Here is a 16,564-nt window from a genome sequence, read left to right as displayed (position 1 = left end):
TTTTGATTTTCTTGAATCAAGGTGAATTTTTCAATTGAAAGATTTTCAGCTTGTTTCACTAAGGACTGATTTTCCAATTTCAGCTCTTTGTTTTTCTTTCCTAGTTCTTTAATTCATCAATTGAATCATAGAATGCTTCATGCAATTCTTCAAAAGTAAATTCACTAGTAGATTCAGAAGTTACCTCATTTTCATGTGCCATCAGGCACAGATTGGCTTGTTCTGTTGAGGTTTCCTCGTCGGAGCTTGAGTCATCACTCGCACTCCAGGTCGCCATCATTGCCTTCTTTTTGAACTTCTTTGGACCTTTCTTCAATTGTGGACATTCGGATCTGAAATATCCTGGCTTCTTGCACTCGTAGCATATAGGGGTTTGATCTTTCTCCTTTTCTTTGCTTTGATCCCCTTTTGTGAATTTCTTTCTCATCCCCTGTTTCCTTTTTCTTAGAAACTTCTTAAATTTCTGGGTGATGAGAGCCATCTCCTCATCCTGATCTTCATCTTCAGAGTCATCCGTTTCATAATCAGGTGAAGTTGTGGATTTGAGGGCAATGGTTCTTTTCTTTTTGACTTCATCCTCTTGATGTTGCATCATGCTAAGTTCATGAGTCATCAAGGATCCAAGAAGCTCTTCTAGAGGTAGAGTGTTCAAGTCCTTTGCTTCTTGGATGGCAGTCACCTTGGCTTCCCAAGTTCTTGGCAGTGACCTGAGAATCTTCCTTACAAGTTCACTGTTAGTATAAGATTTGCCAAGACTCTTTAAACCATTGATTATATCGGTAAAACGAGTAAACATAGCAGTTATGGACTCATCATGCTCTATTTTGAACAATTCATATTTATGTATAAGCATGTTGATTTTAGACTCTTTTACCTGATTTGTTCCTCATGGGTGACTTCTAACCTATTCCATATTTCTTTAGCAGATGCACAAGTAGAAATGCGATTAAATTCACTAGCATCTAGTGCACAATAAAGAACATTCATGGCTTTGGCATTTAATTGTGCCAATTTCTTGTCAACCTCATCCCATTCTTTCTCGGATTTGGTTGACTCCTCACCATCTATAATCTTGGTGGGTGTGTGAGGACCATTCACTATGATACTCCACATATCATAGTCGAGTGCTTGTATGAAATCTTCATCCGAGCTTTCCAATAGGTGTAATTAGACCCATTGAAAAGTGAAGGTCGGTTTGTTGATTGCCCCTCGGCTAGAGAAGTTCCAACATGGGTTGCCATAGATCTTTGGCTCTTTGATTGTTAGATCAAAGAAGGGCTAGAGCACCGGCTCTGATACCACTTGTTGCCCAGCTATGCAACCTAAGAGGGGGGTGAATTGGGTTTCTAAAAATTTTAAGCCCAACAGATAACTTATGAAGAACAAAACAATGGCTTTAAATCAATATTAATTACCTAAAGCAGTATTGCAAGGATATAATAAAGAAATAAGATAAAGCGATAAAGCACACCACAAACACAAGGATTTATAGTGGTTCGGTGCTAACCTTGCACCTACATCCACTCCCCAAGATCCCACTTGGGAATTTTAATCCACTATCCTTTGTATTCAACCCGAATACAAAACATCGGAAACTCCGACACTAGCTATCCCAAGCTAGAACACAAGACGTCGGAAACTCCGACACTAGCTATCCCAAGCTAGATCACTTGTTTCCCGGGTACAAGTAAACCCAAAATACTTCGATTTCAGGTTCGGATCAACCTTTCCTTGTTTTGGAAATCCTCCAAAAACAAGAACAAAAACTCACAAAGAGTAAGAGTATTTAGAGCACAGATTAATACAATAACAGCTCCTTAAATGAGCAAATATAACAATAAAAGCTTTACTCAAATGAAGAAGCCCTTTTTCAGATTTTCTCAAAGTGGATGAACGCTTGAATGCTTGAGAAGAGGTTGATTATTGATTGAAGATCTCTTGAAAGCTTTGAACAATCTCTAGATCAAGGTTGAAACAATAGGCGTGAAGAATTCTCTCCTTGAAAGATCTTGCTTTTCTCTTTCACAATCTCTCTGGTATATTGTGGATCCTCTCTCTTTTTCTTTTGGATTTTTCGTTGATCTCAGGCTTTTTCGTGCAGATTTTGGATCCTCTCTTCTGTTCTTCTCTCTTTCTCTTCTCTTACGTCTCTTTTGATTTCACGTTTGATCCGCTATTTAATCTGCAATTTCTTTTATCATTTAAAGTATTTTGTAGCATTAGAAGCAAGAGAAAATAATTTAGGTAGATAAAGAGCCGTTAGAGGATTTTTAGGAAGCATAAATGGCAATTAAAACGGGCAAAAAAATAGCCGTTGCTGACAATTCCCGTCGCAGGGGTCGACTCATGAGTCGACTCATGCTTCAGGGGTCGACTCATGAGTCGACCTCTGTTGCAAAAACCAGAGAATGCGTTTCTAGAAATTCTTGGCTCAAATTAGCAGGGGTCGACTCATGAGTCGACTCATACCTTGTGGGTCGACTCATGAGTCGACTCACAGGTCGTGCCAAGCCAGAAAACTAGCGTGCCAAGGAGAATTTTTGCGTGCCAATCAGCTCATAGTGCCATGAGTTGACTCATGAGTTGACTCATGCACTTCAAACCTTCATAACTTTAAAAATATAAGTCCAAACATAATGAAATTTTCACCAATAGATTTCAAATTATTTGTTCTACCAAATGGTACTATCAAATCAGGATTTTAGTGAAATTACAATTTTGCCCTTGAAGAGCATAAGGACTTTTTCATTTTAAAATTATTTGTATCCCTTCAATCTGCTTTGTAATCATCAAAATCAATCTAGGAGCAACAAAAGTTGAAATTATTTCAATTACATGAACCTGTTTAGATTAGAACTAAAGTAGTTTCATGCTTATTTCACTTGCATTTTGATTATGAATCAAACATGCAACTTGATTGATAGAACCATATTGTAAAAATATTTTATAAATATAAAAATTATTTTCGAAAAGCCGAACTTCAATCCTCAACCCAAAACTTAATTGAGAATTAAGAAGTTGTTTGATTAGATTCTAAGATTGTGAATTGAAGAACCTAAGACACAAACCATAACACATTGAGATAATGGGTTTGTGAGAATTAGATCCATTAATTGGGTTAGACCTAAGGTTAGATTAAAGATAGATCGAATTAGAGAATTGACTAAATCTAATCAATTATTGTCTTAGATTAGGTCAAAGATTCTCTAGATCAATTACAATAGTTATAGTTGGTCAAGTTCATGTCTTTAACGAGAACCAAATGGACTTGATTCTTGACTAAGCGGTCTAGCACAAACTGTTAGGTTGATCTAATTGAAACTAATTAAATCAGTTGGTGTCTAAGGTAAATCAAACTTGTGGTTTTTAATTGGTAGCCTGCTTACCTGATCATTTTTGATGGTGTCTAAGGCAAGCTTTGGCAGACCCTCCCATCGATCGAACTTATCTGGCCTCTTGGTGAAATTAGATTTTGATCGGATCACTTGAGTATTCGAGCTGACCCATGCCAGCTAGGTAAATCAGTGTGATTGATTTAGGTGCTCCTAGACCAGTCCTTTTAATGGTCTCTCTTAAGTTGACTTAGTGAAGCCAATGGGAGGATCATGATAAGTTGGTTCATCTAACCTCCTCCTCTAAATCAATTAAATCTTCTAAAATTATTAGATCCATAAAATAAAATAGTTATGATGATAACTAGATCATAGACTCCCATTAAGTGGATGATAATGGATCCATCAGTTGGATAATCATTGGAGGCCTAAAGGCGTGGTACTTATCGGCTGATGGAATTGTCATTCATAATATGATTTCTTGACTGTATCTTTCTAAATGATGGTTAGGTTAGCCAACCAAAATTGGGTCTAATCATTCATTGGCTAGATAGGTCAAGTATGGTCATGTTAATGGTTGGACCTAACCAAACCTTTTTAGTGGAGGCCAAAGCCTACTAATTAGGGACTGGGGCAAAATTAAAATTACTAAAAATTATTTAGAGAAATAATTGGTTATGAACCTACCCTTAGATGTACATGGGTTGGCCAATCAAAGTTGAGCTTGTGTGCAGTCTAAGTGGATTCTAGTATCCACTAAGGAATTAGGGTAATTTCTTGAATTGGAGGTAGAGGCTACCAATTCGAATAAAATAGTGAGAGAAATTTTTTGATTAAAGTTCAAATCTTTAGGTTTAATGAATCAATTGCTAATTAGGTTATGATTTTTTTTTGTGCAGATATGGTCACTTTCCTATCGCTCCGATCATTGTTGGACAATGATAAGTTGGTGGGACCCAACTTTGGTAGCTGGTACCGAAAGTTGAAGATAGTCTTGGAGCATGAACGGATCCTATATGTGATGACGGATCTTGCACCTGAGGAGCCAGCTGCCAATGCACGTGGAATAGTCAGAGACACTTATCAGAAGTGGCTCGGTGATCGGATCACGGTGCGCTGCATCATGCTGGCTGCCATGAGCAACGAGTTCAATCGTAGATTTGAGACGGCTCAGCCAAAAGACATGCTTCAAGTATTGGAGGATGTCTTTGGTACACCCGATGATGTGGAGAGGCACAAGACTAGTTGTGCCATCTTCAACACCAAAATGCAGAATGATGCCTCTGTCACTGATCATGTATTGTACATAATCGAGCTGATGGAGCGTTTGAGCAAACTTGGCTTTCCCTTGCATGAGCAACTTAGGAAAGATGCAATACTGAACTCGCTGCCCAATTCTTATCTCCCATTCCTCACTCATTATAGAATGACAAAGCCTGAAGTAAACTACCACGGGTTACTGGGGTTGCTTCAGAACTTTGAGAAGGATCACCAACTCCACAAGGAGTCGGTGAATTTAGTGGGAGGTTCATCTTCTGATTCTCGATCCTTTAAGAAGGAGAAGAAGAACAAGAAGAAGAAAGTGAAGAAGGTGCAAGTTCAGGCTGGGACATCAGTGCAGGGCCAGACCAGAAAGATCAAGCCCGATAAGAGTCAAACTGAATGCTTCTTTTGCAAGAAGCGAGGACACTGGAAGAGGAACTGTCCTCAGTATATTGCCTCCCTGGATCCGAATAGGCAGAAAAAGAAGCAAGCTGTTGCTGGACAAGGTATTTATATGATAACTCCTTGTAATTTTTCTATTTGTGATATAACTGACTGGGTATTGGATATCGATAGCCCTTACCATATTTGCAATTTATTGTAGGGGTTGCAGGTTAGTAGGAGATTTGAGCAAGACGAGAGGTTCCTGAACGTTGGAGATGGAAGACTAGTTTCAGTTCTAACATTAAGAATTTTGAAACTTGTATTTGAGTCACATACCGTTGTTCTTAATGATTGTCATTTCTGTTTCAATATCTTTTTAAATGTTATTTCTGTAGGCCTTCTGGCCAAAAATGATTATGAAATTTCAATAAAAAAATAAGTTTATAATATCATTATGAATGATGTTACTATTTTTTGTGGATATTTGAATAATAGTGTATATATATTATCACAACCTGTTAACGTAGTCTATTATATTGGCAAGCACCCTAGATTAGATAGTGTATCAGATATCTATTTATGGCACTATAGGCTAGATCATATAAATAAGAATAGGATAAACAGGTTGACTCAAGAGAAAATTCTCGAAGTCAGTGATTGTGAATCACTTCCAACCTGTGAGTCTTGTCTTCTTGATAAAATAACTAGGTCACCTTTTACTGAAAAAGGTGAGAGAGCTACTGAGCTCTTTGGCCTAGTACATACTGATGTATGCGGGCCCATGAGCACAAGTGCTAGAGGTGGATATTTCTATTTCATCACTTTCACGGATGATCTATCCAGATATAGATATGTTTATCTGATGAAAAATAAGTCGGATTCATTTGAAATGTTCAAACAATTCCGAAGTGAAGTAAAAAAATAAACTGGAAAGAGTATTAAAATTTTCAGTCTGACCGAAGAGGAAAATATCTTTCTGATGAATTTCTCACTTATCTAGGAGAGAATGGAATTCTCTCCCAATGGACTCCTCCAAGAACACCACAGCATAATGGTGTGTTTGAAAGGAGAAATCGGACTCTATTAGACATGGTCTGATCCATGATGGATTTTACCAGCTTGTCGATATCCTTCTGGGGATATGCATTCGAATCGACCTGTTATCTATTAAATAGGATTCCAAGTAAGTCTGTAATTGAGACTCCATATGAGATATGGACAGGGCATAAGCCAGCACTTTCATACCTTAGGGTCTGGGGGTGCCCGACCTATGTCAAACGATTAGTTACAGATAAATTTGGACCTAGGTCTGATAAATGCACGTTCATAGGGTACTCCAAAGAGATCAAAGGATATTTTTTCTACCATTCTGATGAACAAAAGGTGTTTTTCAGCCTTAAGGCAATCTTTTTAGAAAAGGAGTTCTTTAGTGAAGGAACCGTTGCCTCTAAGGTTAAACTTGATGAAGTTCAATAGGTAGAAGGACCGACACCAATAGCTGAACTTGAGTTAGATTTGATTAGATCAGATCCAAAGCCCAATATACCTGTACCATTAAGGTGATCTAGTAGAGTACCACGTCAGTCGGACAGATACTATGATTTTTTGGTCCGAGACAGTGATCCCATTGAACTCGATGAGAACGATAAGGATATGATCACCTATATGGATGCAATATAGAGACCTGATTCCAAGAAATAGCTTGAAGCCATGAAATTCGAAATGGAGTCCTTGAAGGTCAACAATGTGTGGACAATGGTTGACCCACTTGAAGGGGTTAAATCCATTGGGTGTAAATGGATTTTCAAAAGGAAGAGGGGAGCAGACGAAAAGGTGGTGACCTATAAAGCCTGTTTGATTGTCAAAGGGTATCGTAAATATTATGGTATTGAATATAACGAGACGTTTTCCCTTGTGTCAATGCTCAAATCCATTCGAAAAATGCTTGCAATAGCTGCCCATCTAGATTATGAGATCTGATAGATGGATGTAAAGACAACTTTTCTGAATAGAGAACTGACTGAAGAGGTGTATATGATACAACCTGAGGGGTTTACATCCACAGATGAGTCCAAGGTGTGCAAACTTCAGAGATCCATTTATGGATTGAAGCAAGCTTCTCGAAGTTGGAACATGTGTTTTGATAAGGTGATCAAAACGTATGTCTTCATTAAGAACGGAGAAGAGCCCTGCATCTATAAATGGACAAATGATCCAATTATGGTATTCTTTGTCTTGTATGTGGATGACATTCTCTTAATCAGGAATGTCATCTCTGCACTACAGGGAATAAAAATTTGATTGTCATCGTAGTTCTCCATAAAGGACTTGGGTGAAGCATCCTACATCCTAGGAATGAAGATCTATAGGGATAGATCTAAAAGGATGCTTGGGTTATCCCAGTCCACATACATAGATATTATGCTGAAGAGGTTCAGCATGGAGAATTCTAAGAAGGGCTATCTACTGATAGGCCATGAAATTTTTCTCTCTAAGAAGGATTGTCCGATAACTCCTGAAGAGAGAGAGAGCGTATGAGTAGAGTCCCATATACTTTGGCCGTGGGATCTATCATGTACGCCATGATATGTACAAGGTCAGATGTGGCATACTCACTAGGAGTAGTGAGTAGATACCAATATGATCCTGGAGAAAACTACTGGAAAGTGGTTAAAGCCATCCTTAAGTATTTGAGAAATACTAAGGACCAATGGTTGGTTTATGACGAGTCAGATCTGAAACTTATGGGGTTCACAGACTCCAGCTTTCAATTTGACCATGATGACAGTAGAAGAGTGTCGGGTTATATCTTTACTCTGAATGGTGGAGCCATCTGCTAAAAGAGTTCCAAGCAGCATACTGTGGCAGACTCTGTTTGTGAGGCGAAGTACATCGCAGCATCGGATGCTGTGAAGGAAGCTGTGTGGCTGAAGAAATTTATCATCGAGCTCAGAGTAGCACCCTCCCTCGATGGTCTGATCCTACTCTACTATGACAGCACTGGTGCCATAGCTCAGGCAAAGGAACCCAAAGCACACCAGCGGATGAAGCACATTTTACGTCGACCTTCAGAAGATCGATGGAAAGGAGAACCTGGCCAACCCCTTCACTAAAGCCCTGACGATAAAGGAGTTCGACAACCACAAGTCAAAGATGGGTATTAGATACTGTGTCGAGTGGCTTTAGGACAAGTGGGAGTTGTTAGAAAATATATCTCAAAAGTCAATCATCAGCCTGTTGACGGTTGAGCAACCTTGTATTGTAATTGATTTGTTAATAAATAAAATATATTTTTAGTATTTTCATCATAAGTTTTCATCTTCTAATGAACTCCGTTGTTGTGATAAAATTCTTAGGACTATTTAGGTTCGATAAAAAGAAGATTTATCGATTAATCCTTAAAACTATTCACGACCAAATGATAGGCTGTTAATAAGGATGACAGCTTCTATCGAGCGTAGGTCGCTGTAGGCCATATGGGTTGGTTGTCTTCTTAATCAAGGAGTGTGGAGACACTGGTATGGCATACAGGTGAGATATAAGGGTACATCATCATTGAACGTGACCAACTCCAGAGTATTCTGCTATCAAGAATGTCTCTGATGGAATATAGGTATAAGTGTCCCTTAGACCTGAGATCGCCTCAGTGACTTGCAAGCAACTCACTATGCTTTGGTACTGGACTAACTAAATTTTTAATTCAATGATGGAAGGCTTCTGGGCACAGTCAAGTACTTGCAAAGTCAAAGTGTGATCAAGATGGGATTGACCACTCCAAGAGTTAGAGAAGAATGAGTCGCTATATTTCAATTTAGTAAAATCTTGGCCAGGATAATCCATCAGATGGATTTGATATTTTGAAATATAATGTGGACAACCTGATCAGAGTTGACAGTTGAACTTTGAGGTGTCCTATGAGTATTTTGGTCAAGGGGATAAATTATATAGAAACTATATCCGCATGGGTTCTAAGGATGTTGTTCTACATATTCGACCTATCCGGCCATCGGGTACCATTGCTAGATGGTCACTTTGATTGGTATAGAAATTTATTTCTATACTATCGACTTAGGTTTGGACCTATGAGGTCATACATATTAGAGTTCACGATCCGATCGGATGGTTGATGAACGATTAAGAATTATTTTAGGGTTAAATGATCAATATGATTGACATTTAACCTAGTGCAAGTGTTGCAGGAGGATCGATTAGTAATTTGATTGCTAATTAACTTAATTTGATTAAACCAATGGACTGAGATTAAGTCTAATTGAATATAATTTAATTAGATTTAGTTTGGACTGGATTGGATCAAGTCCAATTGATTTACTGGATAAGCCAAGTGCAAGGAAAAACTAGTCCTAGTTCAATTAGGACTTGAGTCAATCTAATTTCTAATTTGATTAAAAAATTAAATTAGATTTAAATTTAATTTAATCTATTAAATTAAGTTTTTAATTGGGTTAAGACTTATTTTAATTGGGTTGATTTAGTTTTGGTTTGATTTGGTTTGAGAAACCAAATTTAAACAAGTCATAGATTGAACCCTAGTAAGACTAGGATTCTACCTTGCGCCACCTTAGCCCCCCACACCCACTCTCTCTTATTTTGTATGAAAAAATCTTCTCTCCCAGGCCTTCACGCATGCCCAAAGCTTTCCACTCTTTCTCTCTTACATGGAATATGGTTGTGGACCAAGTCAAAGTAGGAATTAGTTTGGATTTCAAATTCTATGAGATAGAATTTTAGGAAACCAAAACTCTTTTCTTATGGCATTGATTTTATCCAAATTTTTTTTAAAATTTTTGTGGGTTTTAGGGCACATATTGTGTGCCCTTTTCTGGTGGTCCATGGTATAAAAAGAAGGAGGGGGCACCCAAGAGTTGGGCACCCCTTGTCTTGCCCTATTTGGATTTTTCTTGACTAGGTATTTGACCTAGACAAGGATTCTTTATATCTCTTGATTTAAGATAATTTTTTTTTAAAATTTTTGTGAATTATAGAGCATTGAGAGATCTTTGGGGTATGTAAAAATCAGGGAGAAAGAGTGTTGGGGCATGGAGATATAACAGATACAAAACTAAGTGTCTGGGTTAGAGCAAAGAGAAGAAGAAGAGGGTCTTCTTCTAAGGTTGCTGAGTTCACCTCTTCCCTTCCTCCATCTATGAGTTTTCTGAGAGTGTCTCATATCTAAACCTCCTTCTCTTACTTTTCATTTTTGAAGAGTCCAAATCAAGAAGAAAGAGGCATCTGATCGACTATCGAAGAAGGATCAGTACAGAACAGCATACTGTGCTGATTTTTTGGATCAAGATTTTTGATCGTGATTCGTGGGCTTGTGTGGATGACTTCTAGAAGTCGAATATATGTGTGGCTTGCAACATCATCCTCAAGTTTGGATCAGCAAAGTTAGAATGTCTAACTTGCAAAGTAATAGATATGATCTATTATATTTTACATACATTAGATGCAGTATAGAAACATGTTGATATGATCAAAAATATAGTTCTTGCTCTTTATATTTTAATTTTTAATTTAATATCATGTAATAATCATATAATAAGATCTTAAATCTAGGAATTCTCTGATTTTAATAAGATAAATTTTGATTTATTTTAGTCTTCCACTGCCTGATCTTAAAAAAGTTTCAAGATCTAACCCTGAAATCTTAGATCTAGTTCCTTCATGTTCTTGGGTGTGTGAGATACTAGAATCCTTCTCCATGTCCAAGAGTCATTTCTAAAAATTTTTGGGATGCCAAAAGGTGGTTTTGGTGTGGACTATTGGCACCCTTCCTTGGAAAAACCCTAATTCCTAGTCTATAAAAAGGGATCCCCTCTCTTGAACGTCCCATGATCAATTCTCTTACTATTTTTTGGTTGTCCAGAGATCTTCTCCTCCTACTCTTTTTCTCCTCTAGATCCTCTACTGCTTTGGAGTATCCAAGGTGTTTGTAGAAGAAGAAAGAGATCAGCTGTCAAAGTTGCTTGCAGACTAGCATCTCCAAGTTCCTATCTGTGTCAGTTTTCTCATGAATTTTTCTATAGAGGCCAGATGACTTCATGTGGCTGCGAGTAACCTAAAAAGTATCCTCTCCAATCATTGGATCAGAGGAGATAAAGATCAAAATTTGTTTGATAATGATTTCTAACTTATTTTAATTTCTATAGTAGATCTAATAGTTAGATCTAGATTTTCAGCATCGATGAGATCGATGCATATTTTTATTTTCAGATCTAAAGTACATATTTTTCATATCATAGATTATAATGTGATAGTTTATGATTAGATCTTATGCATATGATTAGGATTAAATTATTTAATCTTTTATTTTTGCTGCATAAAATTTTTAAAATTGCATGTACTGCACTACCGCATATTTTCTTCAACTGGTATCAGAGCATGGTTGTTTGGATAAGAATTAATATAACTTTAGATCTGATTTTTTTTATTTGATTTGATTATTTATGATTTAGATTAGATCTAAATTAGTTTATTTTTAGATCTGATTATTATCTGTTTAGATTAGATGTTCTGAGTAACAAAGTACTCGGATTGGGTAATTACCAGGCCGTCCGATCATAGGAGCAAGTAGAGTTTTATGACCCTCTCTTCTCATTCAATGGAGTACTCTTTATAGCGTATAAGGGTGCCACTGTGAGGTCCCATGAAGAAGAAAATGAAAAAAGAAAACTTACTTTCTTACAAAACTCCAGATCTTGAAACCCTAGGTGTTGTTGTATGTGATGCAACTTGTGAAGAAACTAGTTATATCTAATCTTATTTAATCAAAATTATTTTGATTTAAAATCATAAAAAAAATTTAAATTTGATCTAAAAGATTTTATGATTTGATGTAAAAAGTTTATATAGAAAATTATTTTCAAAACCTTAACCATGTTGATGCAAAATTTAATTAAGAATTAAGTATTAAACTCAATAGATCTGGAATTGTAATTTAGATCTAATGACATTGCATAAAACATGAGGTATGGGTTAGCTCATATCAGGTCTTCATGGGGTATGGGTTAGCTCAAATCAAGTCTTTCTCTTTAACTGGGTTAGACATAAGGTTAGAATCAAAGAATTGATTGACCATATAGAGAAATTGATTAAGTCTAACCAAATATTAAATTAGATTAATCAAGAGTTTTTTAATACAATAGTTGTAGATGGTCAAGTCCATGTCTTTGATTAGACCAAATGGATCTTGATTGTGGCTCAGTGGTTGAATCCGAATCATTAGGTTGGTCAAATCAAAACTAGTTAATCAATTGGTGTCTAAGATAAGTTTAGTATTTTGACTGATGATTTTTAATTGAGAGCGGCTTATCTGACTATTTCGATGGTGTCTAAGGCAAGCTTAGTAGACTCTTCCATCGATCTCACTTATTTGGTCAATTTGGTGAACTATATTTTGATTAGATTGCTAAGTGATTCGAGTTAGCTCATGCCATTAAGGTTGATCAGTGTGACTGATCTAGGTGCCAGTTCAATCAGTATGATTTAACCCTATTCAATAACTCGATGAAGTCAGAGGGAGGATCATGGTCTACTGATTGATCTTCTCTTCTCTCTTCTCTAAATCGATTAAACTCTTTAAATTATTAGGTCCCTAAAATGAGTTGGTTATAGTGATAACTAGATTATAGCCTCCCATTAAGGTGAGTGATAATGGATCCATTATTTATGATTGACATTGCAGGCACCATCCATCTGGTGTGCACTCTAAATAGTGAAATTATCATTCATCATATGATGACTCTGTTGAACTATCTGATGATGGTTGGGTTGATCGAGCCATCCTCAGGCTTGATCACTTATTAGTTCGAATCACTGAGTAGGTTCATATTAATGGTTTGACCTAATCGAAACTTTCAGTGGAGGCCCATCACCTACTAAAATAAAATCTGGAGCTAAATTAATTACTAAAAATTATTTGAAGAAATAATTGGTTGAGAACCTACCCATAGATGCATATGGGTTGATCGAGCCATCCTTGAGCCTGTATATAGTCTATGTAGATTTTAGTACCCACTAAAGAATTAAGATAATTCTTTGAATTGGAGGTAGAAGCTATCAATTCATATAAAATAGTGGGAGGACCTTTAGACTAAAGTCCAAGTCTTTAGGATTAATAAATTCATATACTAGTTAGGCTTTATGTTTTCCTTGTGTGTGTAGATATGGTCTCAAACTTGTCGCTCCGTTCACTATTGGACAGTGAGAAGCTAATCGGACCGAATTTCGATAATTTGTATCAAAAGCTAAAAATCATTCTAGAGCATGAGCGGATCCTTTATGTGATAACGGATCTGACACCTGAAGAGCCCGCTCCTAATGCCCGAGAAGCGGTCTGAGACACTTATTTGAAGTGCCTCAATGATCACACCATGGCTCGTTGCATCATACGGGCCTCCATGAATGATGAGTTCAGTCAAAAGTTTGAAGAGGCTCAGTCAGAAAAAATACTTCAAGTGTTGAGGGATTCCTTTGGTACTCCTAACGATGTTGAGCGACACAAGACTTGTTGCACCATTTTCAATGTCTGAATGAGGGAGGGTGCATCTATTACTGATCATGTATTGTACATAATCGAGTAGATTAAAAAACTGAGCAAACTCGATTTTTCTTTGCACGAACAGTGGGAGAAGGATACGATCTTGAACTCCCTACCCAAGTCCTACCATTCGTTCCTCAGTCATTTCAGAATGATAAAGTCTGTAGTCAACTACCACGGTCTGTTGGGGTTGCTACAGACTTTTAAGAAGGATCACCAGCTCCACAAGGAGATGGTGAATTTAGTAGGAGGATCTTCTTCGGGTAGTCATCATCCCTTTAAGAAAGAGAAAAAGAAGAAGAATAAGAAGGTGCCTGGTGCTGGGAGTCAATCCCAAAAACCCAAGTTCAAGGCTGATCAAAGTCAGGTAGAGTGCTTCTTTTGCAAGAAGCAAAGGTACTGGAAGAGAAATTATCCTCAGTATATCACTTCTCTTGATCCGAACAGACCAAAGAAGAAGAAGCAATCAGTTGTTGGATAAGGTACTTATGTGATAATACCTTGTAACTTCTCTCTTTTTGATATAATGACCTGGGTATTGGATACCGGTAGCCCTATTTACATTTGTAATTCGTTGTAGAATCTTCAGGTCAGTAAGAGATTTGGAGATGGTGAGAGATTCCTGAACGTTGGAGATGGAAGATCAGTTCTAGTTCTAGCTTTAGGAATCATCAAGCTTGTATTCGAGTCTCGTTATATTGTTCTTGATGAGTGTCATTACTGTCCTAGTTTTCTTTTAAATATTATTTTTGTAGATATTTTAGCCAATTTTAATTATGAAATATCAATAAAATTTTTTTTTATGATATCATTTTGAATGGTGTTACAATTTTATATGGACAGTTGAACAATGGTATGTATGTTGTATTTAGACCTAATATAATGTATATTTCAAATAAACATCCTAGAATAGATGATGTCATGGATGCCTACCTTTGGCATTGTAGGCTAGGTTATATCAACAACAAGAGGATGAATAGGTTAGCTCAAGAAGGAATTTTTGATAAAGATGATTATGAATTGTTACCTATCCGTGAGTTTTGTTTGCCTGGAAAGATGATCAAATCATCTTTTACTGAAAAAGATGAACGAGCCAATGATATGCTGAATCTGATACATATTGATGTATGTGGATCCATAAGCACATGTGCTAGAGAAGGGTATAGCTATTTCATTATATTCACTGATGATCTATCTAGGTATGGGTACGTCTACTTGATGAAACACAAGTCCGAATTGTTAGAAATGTTCAAACAGTTTCGTAATGAAGTAGAGAAACAAACTGAAAAAAGTATTAAACCTCTTCGATCTGATCGAAGGGATGAATATCTCTCCAGTAAATTTCTGACATATCTAGAAGAGAATGAGATTCACTCTCAATAGACCCCTCCAGAGACACCACAACATAATGGCATCTCAGAAAGGAAGAATCGAATCTTGTTGGACATGGTTCGATCCATGATAGGGTTTGCAACTCTATGGATCTCTTTTTGGAGATATGCATTTGAAATAGCCTGTGTTATGCTCAATAATGTTTCAAGTAAGTCAGTTAGTAAGACACCATATGAGATATGGTCAGTACGTAGGCCGAACCTCTCTTACTTTAGAGTCTGGGGGTGTCCGGCTTATGTTAAACAATTACAAACTAACAAGCTCAATCCTAGGTCCAATAAATATAATTTCATAGAGTACCCCAAAAAAATGAGAGGATATTACTTTTACCTGTCTGCTGAACAAAAGATGTTTGTCAGCAATAATGCATATTTTTTGAAAAAAAAAATTTTTAGTGAAGGAATAAGTGCTTCTAAAATCGAGCTTGATGAAATTCGACAGATAGAAGAACCGACATCAATGATTGTATCTGAACTAGATTTGATAAGATCAAACCCAGAGCCCAATGAACAAACATCCTTAAGATGATCCGATAGAGTACCGTGTTAGCCAGATAGATACTTAGGTTTTTTGGTTCGGGATGGGGATCCTGTCAAACTCAATGAGAACGATGAGGATCTGATCACCTACATGGATGCAATGCAGAGGTCCGACTCTGATAAATGGTTTGAAGTCATAAAATTTGAAATGGAGTCCATGAAGGTCAACGATGTATGGACATTGGTTGAGCCACCTGAAGGGGTTAAACCTATAAGGTGTAAGTGGGTCTTCAAGAGGAAGAGGGGCGCAAATAGGAAGGTGGAGATCTATAAAGCCCATTGGTTGTCAAGGGCTATCGTCAGTATTTTGGTATTGACTATAACGAGATATTTTTTTCTGTGGCAATTGTCAAGTCCAGTTGGATTATGCTTGTGATAGCAACATATCTGGACTATAAAGTCTGATAAATGGATGTGAAAATAATTTTCTAAATGGAGAGCTGAACGAAGAGGTGTATATGATACAACCTGAAGGTTACACATCCATAGATGAGTCCAAGATGTGCAAGCTTCAGAGATCCATTTATGGATTGAAGCAAGCATCACGGAGTTGGAACATACATTTTGATAAGGTGATCAGAATGTATGACTTCATTAGGAATGGAGAGGAACCCTGCATATATAAGTAGACAAATATTACAATAATTATATTTCTTATGTTGTATGTGGATGACATTCTCTTAATCGAGAATGATGTCCCTGCATTACAGAAATAAAAGTGTGGCTGTCGTTATAATTCTCTATGAAGGATTTGGGAGAAGCAGCCTACATCCTAAAAATGAAGATCTATAGAGATAAATTTAAGAGGCTGCTCGGACTCTCCTAATCTATATACATAGATACCATGCTAAAATAGTTCAGCATGGAGAATTTAAGAAAGGCTATCTTCCGATAGGCAAGGATTTTCTCTTTCGAAAGGAGATTATCCAATAATTTCTCAAGAGAGAGAGCGTATGAGTAGAATTTCATATGCTTCGACAGTGGATTCTATTACGTACACCATGACATGTACGAGATTAGATATGGCATACTCACTAGGGGTAGTGAGTAGATACTAGTCTGATCCAGAAAAAAACTATTGGAAGATCGTAAAG

The sequence above is a fragment of the Elaeis guineensis genome, chromosome 7, assembly GCF_000442705.2.
Source record: "Elaeis guineensis isolate ETL-2024a chromosome 7, EG11, whole genome shotgun sequence".
NCBI lineage: Eukaryota > Viridiplantae > Streptophyta > Magnoliopsida > Arecales > Arecaceae > Elaeis > Elaeis guineensis.
Note: the sequence above shows the minus strand (reverse complement) of the source record.